Below are 9,625 nucleotides of genomic sequence, written 5' to 3' on the forward strand. Positions count from 1 at the left end.
ATCGCGTAGCGGATCGGTTCGCTGAGCGCGGGCCCGAACAAAGGCAGCAGGAAGGCGAACAGTACCTGCCTCTGGCCGGCCGGCCGCCTCTGCGCACGGCTCCCTCCCATCCGCGCTCCGTTCTCTGCCAGCTCTCCTCGCCGCGTTTGCAGATGAAATCTCAGTCCCTGGTGTCCCGGGAAGAGCCTTCGGCCCGGGGACAGGCAGAAACTCCGTCTCGGGGCTGGGAATCCGTGTGCGCTGGGCAGGGTCTGCGTGGCTGAGCGCTTGGCTTTGGTGTATCACTAGCTGATTTTCTTCTGTGTTTCTGGCTAGGCTGAAAATCCCAGACCGGGATCCCCGGCGGCGTAGGCGCTGGCTCTGCACTGGCCGACAGCGACGCCCAGAGGCGGAATATGGGACTGTAGCATGTCTTTTCTCTCCATCTCTAGTCCAGGAAATCCTTTTCTTTACATCGGTTGCCAAGCGCTAAACTATTGAGTCTTATAGATATGGTCATGACTGTCATATATTTTTATTCATTAAAATGAGCATTTATTTTAATATGTAAAATTTTTCTTTTAAGATAAGAAAGTGAAAAACAGTCCAAAGTCGAACTGCTGTCCCAGTGCCCATTGCTACCCAGTTCTTCCCTCCAAGGTCAATCACTGTTGTTACTGTCAAGCTTAATTTTCCATGAAGCTCATAGTGCTTAAGCAAAAAATGAATTATCTTCAACCCAAGCCCACATTCTTCTAGAAAGTGATAATTTTTTCCATATATATTTAGCAACTAGAAGACAACCATTCCCATATTCACTATAAGAATCTAGAGTTTGGAAACTCAGGGGAATCCAGGACAGATGATACCGTCAGGACCAGTGGTGTGAGTGGCCATACCTGGAGGGTGGAGGGAAGGTGGGGTGGAAAGGGGGAACCAATTACAAGGATCTGCATATAACCTCCTCCCTCGGGGGTGAACAACAGAAAAGTGGGTGGAGGGAGACGTTGGACAGTGTAAAATATGACAAAATAATAATAATTCATAGATTATCAAGGGTTCATGAGGAAGGGGGAAGCAGGGAGGGAGGGGAAAATGAGGAGCTGGTACCAAGGGCTCAAGTAGAAAGCAAATGTTTTGAGAAATGATGATGGCAACAAATGTACAAATGTGCTTGACACAATGAATGGATGTATGGATTGTGGTAAGAGTTGTGCGAGCCCCCAATAAAATTATTTTTTTTAAAGAATCTAAATTTCCTTGTACTGCATTAACCAAATGCATTTGTTTACAATATCCACAATGACAAGGAGTAGTTTTACTTAGTATTTTCAAAATAAAAGGATTGTTTGAGTTAGAGGTATACTTTTGACTCTGATGGAGAGACGTTTAAATAATTTAATGGCTAATAGCTATGAAAGTGTACTTTCTTTCCACAGACCAATCACAGACCTATTTCACAATGCTCTATCTTCCACATGAAGTTAGAGATTCATAGACAAAAAGATCCTGCAGTGTTACCAGTATGATTATGTTTGGAAATGGTTAAGCGTATATTGCTATGAATTGTTAACAGAACACTGATGAAGAGTTTAAATCTCCCTTGGAAGTATACCAAAGTCAGTGAAAAATATAACCTCAAAGATATATTGTCTTCCTTAGGAAGAGCAGCCACCGACTCGTGGCTTTGGGTTGTGTCTCCAGTAAAGTAAAGCTAATGTGTTGATTTTTGTTATTTGCCCATTCCACTCAGTTCTACCTTCAAAACCAGAGCATGCCCAGAAGAAGCCTAACATAAGCTAGAGTTTCAGCAGGTGTCCACACAGGCAGGACACAGACTGACACTCCTGTGTATATCCAGACCCACTGCCAAGGCAACTTGATTTAGATTTTCTGAGACTGTATTAGAAGTCACCTCTTGTAATCAACAAAATTATAAAACATAAGGTATTGCAAAACTAATCATAGCAGCCTTAAGACGGTCTTCACTGGGACTGGGTGAATATTTACCAGAAAGTAAAATAAATCAGTCTTAATAACCAGTAATTGTACTCTTAGATGTTTTTGAGTCTTAACAACCCACCATTGCACTCTTAGACATTTTTGCAAGAGGCAAGTGCCTTTGAATCTGAGGGAAAGTGATGAAAACTCAAAAATGGAATCTTTCCATCATGATGCAAAACTACGAGTAAAACAAATTATAAATTCAAACATGAATAAAAGCAGAACTCACTGGAACCAAAGGGGTATCTTCGATGGGAAACCTGGATTCATCTAACAAAGCCAGAGGATCCCTTTTCTCACAGCTGTCGTGGCTGATGAGTGTGTCTGCATAGTTGGGCTGCGGGAAGATAATGTGACTCTTCCCAGAATCCGCCGTGAGGGAGACCTCATGAGAATAGGTCTGCAAGAAGGCTCGCACTCCGTCCACACCCACAAAATGTGAGGCTTGGATATTAGGCAACACATTGCCAGGAGCCTGGAGCAGACGCTTCCTGTGCCAGCGCCTCAGCCTCAGCGCCAGCCACACAATGACAAAGGCCAGGAAAACACATGAGACAGTGGCCACTGCTACTACAAGGTACAGCGTGAGGCCTGAGGCGTCAGGGTCTGCAGGGGGTTCAAGATTGCCCAGATCAGCAAGGACATCAGGGATGCTGTCAGCCACGGCCACTGTGAGCGTGACGGTGGCTGAGAGAGGGGGCTGGCCATGGTCCTGAACAGCCACCACCAGGCTCTGCTTCAGCGCGTCTCTGTCCTGCATGGCCCGTGCTGTGCGCACTTCGCCCGTGTGCACTCCCACTGTGAAAAGCTCTGGCTCACTGGCCTTGAGCAGGCGGTAGGACAGCCAGGCGTTCTGCCCTGAGTCTTGGTCCACCGCCACCACCTTGGTCACCAGGTAGCCAGGCTCTGCAGAGCGGGGAGCCAGCTCCACCCCAGTAGAGCCATCAGTGGGGAGGGCGGGGTATAAGATCTCAGGTGTGTTATCATTCTGGTCAAGCACAAACAGGCTAAATGACACGTTGCTGCTGAGTGGTGGGTCCCCACTGTCACACGCTGTCACTTGCATCTGCAACTCTCGAAACTGCTCATAGTCGAAGGAGCGCAGTGCATACAGGATACCAGTATCAGAATTGATGGAGATGTAGGAGGACAGGGGTCCCCCCTGGATGGTGTCTTCAGTCAGCGAGTAAGTGATTTGGGCGTTCTTCTCGCTGTCCGGGTCCTGTGCAGTTACAGAGAAGATGGAGGCCCCTCTAGGGTTGTTTTCTGGGATGTAGGTGGAGTAGGAGCCATAAGAGAACATAGGTGCGTTGTCATTTATGTCTGCCACGTGCAGAGTGAGGCAAGTTTCCGTTGATAGCGCTGGACTTCCCCCATCTGTGGCTGTTACAGTGATATTGTAAGCCGATACCTGTTCCCTATCGAGGGCTCTGTTAGTCACCAATCTATAATAGCTGTCAATGGACTTTTCTAATTTAAACGGTAGATTCCCTGAGATGGAGCAGGTGACCTGTCCGTTCTGCCCAGAGTCTAGATCGTGCACATTCAAAAGGGCTATCACGGTTCCCAAAGGGGAATCTTCCATCACTGGACTAAACAGAGATGTGACGGTCACTTCTGGATTGTTGTCATTTACATCTTCAACTGTTATCAGAACTTTTGCCGTTGCAAGATAGGCTCCCCCGTCTTCCGCTTGTATTTCGATTTCATAGATGTCGGTTTCTTCGTGGTCTAGATTTTCTGAGAGTTTTATTTCCCCCGAAATTTTATTTAGCTGGAATTTCAGTAAATCTCCGTCAGGTAATTTTCGGAACGAATATGTCACTTCCCCATTGGCTCCTTCATCTCTATCCGTGGCGGTGACGGCCAGCAGCCGTGTGCCCACTGGCAGGTTCTCAGGCACCCTCACTCGGTATTCAGGCAAGGTGAAGACCGGTGCGTTGTCATTTGCGTCGAAGACAGTCACGCTGATCAGGGCAGTGCCAGATCGGCGTGGGTCACCGCCGTCAGAGGCCGTGAGGACCAGGTGGTGCACCGCCTCTTCCTCCCGATCCAGGGCGCGCTCCAGCACCAGCTCGGGATGCTTGATGCCGTTAGCTCCGCTCTGAACTTGGAGCGAGAAGTGCTTATTCGCGCTGAGCTGGTAGCTCTGGAGGGAGTTTACGCCCACATCCGGATCCACAGCCTCCGGGAGCGGAAAACGCATCCCAGGAGGGACGTTTTCATTAATTTTTACATCTAGATTTTCTGCCTGGAATTTGGGGGCGTTATCGTTAATGTCAGTTACTTCTATTTCTATCCCGAAAAGCTTCACCCTATCTTCAACCAGGATGTTGAAAGTCACCAGACACCGCGCGCTCTGGACGCAGAGCTCCTCGCGGTCGATCCTGCCCGCGGTGACCAGGCCGCCGCTCCGCGGATTCAGAGCGAAAAGCTGCGACTTACCTCTGGAGACGATGCGGACTCCGCGCTCCGCCAGCTCTCGGGGCTCCAGCCCCAGGTCTTTGGAGATGTTTCCCACAAAGGAGCCTTTGTCCAGCTCCTCAGGCACGGAGTAGCGGATCTGCCTGGCCCTGGCTCCCCACAGCACGCCGAGGAAAAGACAAAGCAGCACCAGCTCACTGCGCTCCCGCCGATTCCTTTGAGCGGCCATTGTTGTCTGGCAGCGGAATTCTCTCAACACGCTCAGTGGGCACCTTGTGTGTTTCAGTCCGTTCCTTTTTCTTTCGGTGGTTGTAGGGAGTCTCTGTAACCTGCACACCGTGAAGTCCGGAGTGAGTTTGCCCTGCAGCCCCAGAGTCGGTTTGTAGGGACTGTGAGGCTTTGTGTTGTGGGAGTTCCCAGAATACGGACGCAGAGCTCCCGGTGTAAACGCTCTCCAAGTAGGTGAACAGCGGCGCTCAGAGTCCTGAGAAGTTACTGCACCCTGTATAGGAGCGTACGCCACAGAAAGCAAACACTATTCTATTTTTGTTGGATAGTTTATTTTATCTTATTTATTAGATTCTAGTGCTCATTTAGGTAAATCGATGACTGTTTTCCGGATTCTTGTTGGAGGATAAGGTGGAATGAAAGTACTATCAAATATGTAGTGACGTTGATAGGATATATTCGCAACACTCATTTTCCCAATAGAAACATGCCCTTTTCAAAGGGAAATAATGTATATTTTATTTGTGCTGCTAGCTATATTCATGAAAGTTTTATAATGTTACTTAATTGTGACTTATGTTGTCCAGTTATATCTGGTAAGCATTCATATATCTCTTATAAGATAATTCATTTTAAAGCTTTTTAAGATTTAGAATTAATTTCCCTAATATTGTTTAACATTAAGATTGTGGCAAGCTACTTTAAAATATCATTTTATAAAATTATTTTGGAGCCTTCATGAATTAAAATACACTTCGTATAGGCATACAATCTAATCTCTTAAGATGAATTGAGCAGCATAATCATTAACTAAAAGGAACCTTACAGTTGAGAATTAGAACAATTGCATTGCAATGCGAAGGAATTCTAAAACTGGAATTAAAGTGAGGTAGAAGTGCTTTCCTTTAGATAAGTTTTTAGGTCATACCTGCTCTAGTCATAGTACTGATGGCAGCCTAAAGAAATTCTTCTCTTAGGCAGTTTGTACCGAAGCCAAGCCCAAAGTACAGTGGTCCACAAGACTCCGGTTATGTGTGTCGGTCAACGCAGCAGCAGTTCTTTTCACAGAGAGATGAGGGTTTGGACTGTGTATCTCTCATCTGCATTTCCCTGAAAGCTCTTTGTCACCATGCTTCCAAATATGAACACTTCAAACATTTTACCTGTTTTCCTTAAAGACTTTAAAGCAAAGAACAGAGACTGAAACAAAAGGTAATGGCGATTCATTTGCCTTCTTGGGAACTTGAAGAAAAGCTTCCAATATAGAGAAAAAAAGATTGAGAATAAATGCAATCTGAGAAATGAAAGCCTTGACTTGCAGGATATGGTAAGCTAAGGTAGGAACCACTACAGCTGAAAAGATAACTTTCTCTCAAGCAGTGACCATGGAAATCTTGGCAATAGGAACCACAGTTCGAGCCTTCTTCCAAGAGAAATGAATAATACATCGATAACTTTGCAGACAGTTTCAGAGAGTTCTGGGAGCTGCTGACCAAACCATCCTTGGATGTTTACAATGTGGAAGAAATATTAAAATAAATGAAAATAGCAGGTAAGTGTTGGATTGCTAGCCACAAGATTGATGCTTCAAACCCACCAGCTACTCTTTGGTAGAAAGTTGAACTATCCACACCAGTGAAAACGGAAAGCTTTGGAAATCCTATGTAAAGATGCTAAATTGGCTTGATGACAATGGGTTAATGACTCCTTACACATTCTTTGCAAACCACCCGCCCCCAGCCCCCAAAATCATTGAGAAGAAGTATTTCAAAAAGTTCCATGGAAGATTTCCATTGTCTTTTAATTTAATTTTTCTATGAAGTTTTTGAAGGTCCCCCTAGTATTTAATCCTGGTATGAATTTTTAATGAAAAAGAAAATCATATCCTAAATAGGAGATGGAAAATTTATTTTAAGTACCGGCGGAGTCAAACAGGCAGGATTTATTAATTCAGAAGCTAGAGCCAGTACCTTTATTTTGCTAATCAGAACTTGACCCAATCTCTTCAATGCAGTTGAAACCTTTTTAAAATAAAACTTTTAAAATAGTATCATCAAAAAGTAAATGTTAAGAAGGCAAGATGATGATAGGCTATATTTTGCAAATAGAATTCTAGATATGAAAATGAAGTAGTTCCTTTTGAGTGTAGGAAATTAGCGGAGTAGTCACAAAAATGAAACTCACCTGGGCCAGAGTCTCAGGATGTGAAGTCAAATCATCCCCATGTAGTGGAATTAAGTCCCCAGAAGAATCGCCGCAAACTATGTCTTGTGTGGAATGCAAGGGCGCATTACATTTTAGGAAATTAAACTCTGTCTTTCCAGCCTGCGCAACATAGAGATTGTAGGAATACGGTAAAGTCCCTTCACTGTAGTTGGGAGGAACTACGGATCCAGACTTGGAGCAGAAACCCCGCGGGAAGCAGCCGCTAGTGCCAGGGCTGGAGGAGCGTCGCAGATGCAGGGCGACAGCCAGAATCACCGCGAGGAGGAAGAGCACAGAGATCAAGGCCAACGCCAAGACCAGGTAAAACTGCAGCTCAGCCTGGGGGTCAGAGGGCTCAGGTGGATCGCTGAGGTCCGGCAGCGCCTCCTGCAGGCTGTCAGCGAAGACCAGGAGCAGAGTAGCGGTGGCGGACAGGGGTGGTTGTCCTCCATCTCGCACAGCGACCAGCAGCCGCTGTCGGGATGCATCCCTTTCACCCAGGGCTCTAGCGGTGCGCACCTCGCCCGTGCGCAGCCCCACGCTGAAGAGCCCGGGCTCGCTGGTCTGCAGCACGTGGTAGGACAGCCAGGCATTGTGTCCTGAGTCTGCGTCCACCGCCACCACCTTGGTGACCAGGTAGCCAGGCTGCGCGGCGCGCGGGACGGTGTCGAAGAGAGCGGAGCCATCAGGTTCCAGCGTGGGGTACAGCACCCTGGGTGCGTTGTCATTGCGGTCGCCCACCAGCACGCGCAGGCTGACGTTGGCGCTGAGCGCTGGCGAGCCCTGGTCACGCGCCTGCAGCGTCAGCTGGAAGGCGCGCAGCTGCTCGTGGTCGAAGGCGCGCTGCGCGAACACGACCCCGCTGTGCGCGCTCACGGACACGTAGGACGACAGTGCCCGCGGGTCCAGGTCGCTGGCCACGATGGAGTAGGAGACGCGGCCGTTGGGCCCCAAGTCTGGATCGGAGGCGCTGACTTGCGTGATGGAGGTTCCAGGAGGGTTGTTTTCAGTCACGTGGACCACGTAGGAGGTCTGGTGGAAAACCGGAGCGTTGTCGTTGACATCCTCAATGTGCAGGGTGATGCTTGTGCTGGAGGAGAGGGGCGGCTGGCCTCTGTCAATGGCGGTAATGGTGACATTGTATTCTGGAGTCTGCTCGCGGTCCAGGGTTCCATCTGTCACGAGCCTGTAGTAATTTTTAGAGGAAGAATGAATCTTGAAAGGAACATCTCTACCTATGCTGCATGAGACTTCTCCATTTCCCCCAGAATCTCGGTCTCGGGTTTTGAAGAGAGCAACAACCATCCCTGAAAGCGAATCCTCCAAAATGTGATCAGACAGCGAGGTGATGAGGATTTCTGGGCTGTTGTCGTTTTCATCTAGGATTTCTATGATTACTTTACACTGAGCGGAGAGTCCACCTCCATCCTTGGCTTCCACTTCCATGGTGTACTGCTCTACATCCTCAAAATCCAAAGACTGGTTATTTGTAATCGTGCCTGTGTTCTCATCCAAGGAGAACATGTGCCTTGTGCTCTGACTGGTGCTCCGGAAGTAGTACTTTATCTCAGCGTAGGTCCCCTCGTCAGGGTCACTGGCTGTCACCTGAAACACCGAGCTTCCTGGAGGCAGATTTTCACTAAGGCTGATTCTATATTCACTTTTACTGAACACCGGGGGATTATCATTTGTGTCCCTGACAAAGATTTCTATGTTCGCTGTGGCACTGCGGGGCGGATCTCCGCCGTCCACGGCGGTCAGCATCAAGAGGTGAGACCTCTGCTCTTCTCGGTCTAGAGGCTTCTCCAGAGATAACTCTGGGTATTTACCGCCATCGGAATTAACTCTGACCAGTAAGGAGAAAAACGGGTTAGGGTTTAGGTGATAATCTTTAATTGAGTTTGTGTTTATATCCGGGTCCATGGCGGGGTCAAGGGATATCCGCGCACCAGCCGATACAGATTCAACAATTTCTAACTGTATATCCTTTTTGTCGAATTGAGGGGCATGGTCATTAATATCCTCAACCACCACAACGACATGGAAAATATTTAAAGGATTTTCCACCACAGCTTCCAGCTGCAACTCACATAGTTTTTTCGTTTTGCATATCTGCTCCCGGTCGATTCGGTCCTTCACCAGCAAGTTCCCGCTCTCCAAGTCGACTTGGAAATGCGGCTTCTCCGAGCTAACTCGCAGCTTGCGGGCAGACGCTTCGGGCGCGCTGAGCCCCAGGTCTCCGGCCAGGCTCCCCACCACCGCGCCCCTGGCCAGCTCCTCCGGAATCGCGTAGCGGATCGGTTCGCTGAGCGCGGGCCCGAACAAAGGCAGCAGGAAGGCGAACAGTACCTGCCTCTGGCCGGCCGGCCGCCTCTGCGCGCGGCTCCCTCCCATCCGCGCTCCGTTCTCGGCCAGCTCTCCTCGCCGCGTTTTCGGAATGACGATGAAATCACAGTCCCGGGAAGAGCCTTCGGCGCGGGGACAGGCAGAAACCGTGTGCGCTGGGCAGAGACTGCTCATCCCAGCGCCTGGAATATTAGCTGGTTTCCGTCTCCCTGTGGCTGCGCTGGGAATCCCAGACTGAAGGCTGCGGGATCCCGGGCGTAGGCGCTGGCTCTGCACTGGCCGACAGCGGCGCCCAGAGGCGTAATGTGGGACTGCAGCTTCGGTCTTCAGTTAAGAACCCACCTTACCTCCAGAGTGTATATATTGCTCTTTGATGACGCAGTTATATAATATCCCACATTTTTAGTTTCACCATAGTGTTATAGTATTTATATTTTTC

The sequence above is a fragment of the Echinops telfairi genome, unplaced genomic scaffold, assembly GCF_000313985.2.
Source record: "Echinops telfairi isolate 266 unplaced genomic scaffold, ASM31398v2 ScPeMD7_7469;HRSCAF=8507_0, whole genome shotgun sequence".
Classification (NCBI taxonomy): Eukaryota; Metazoa; Chordata; class Mammalia; order Afrosoricida; family Tenrecidae; genus Echinops; species Echinops telfairi.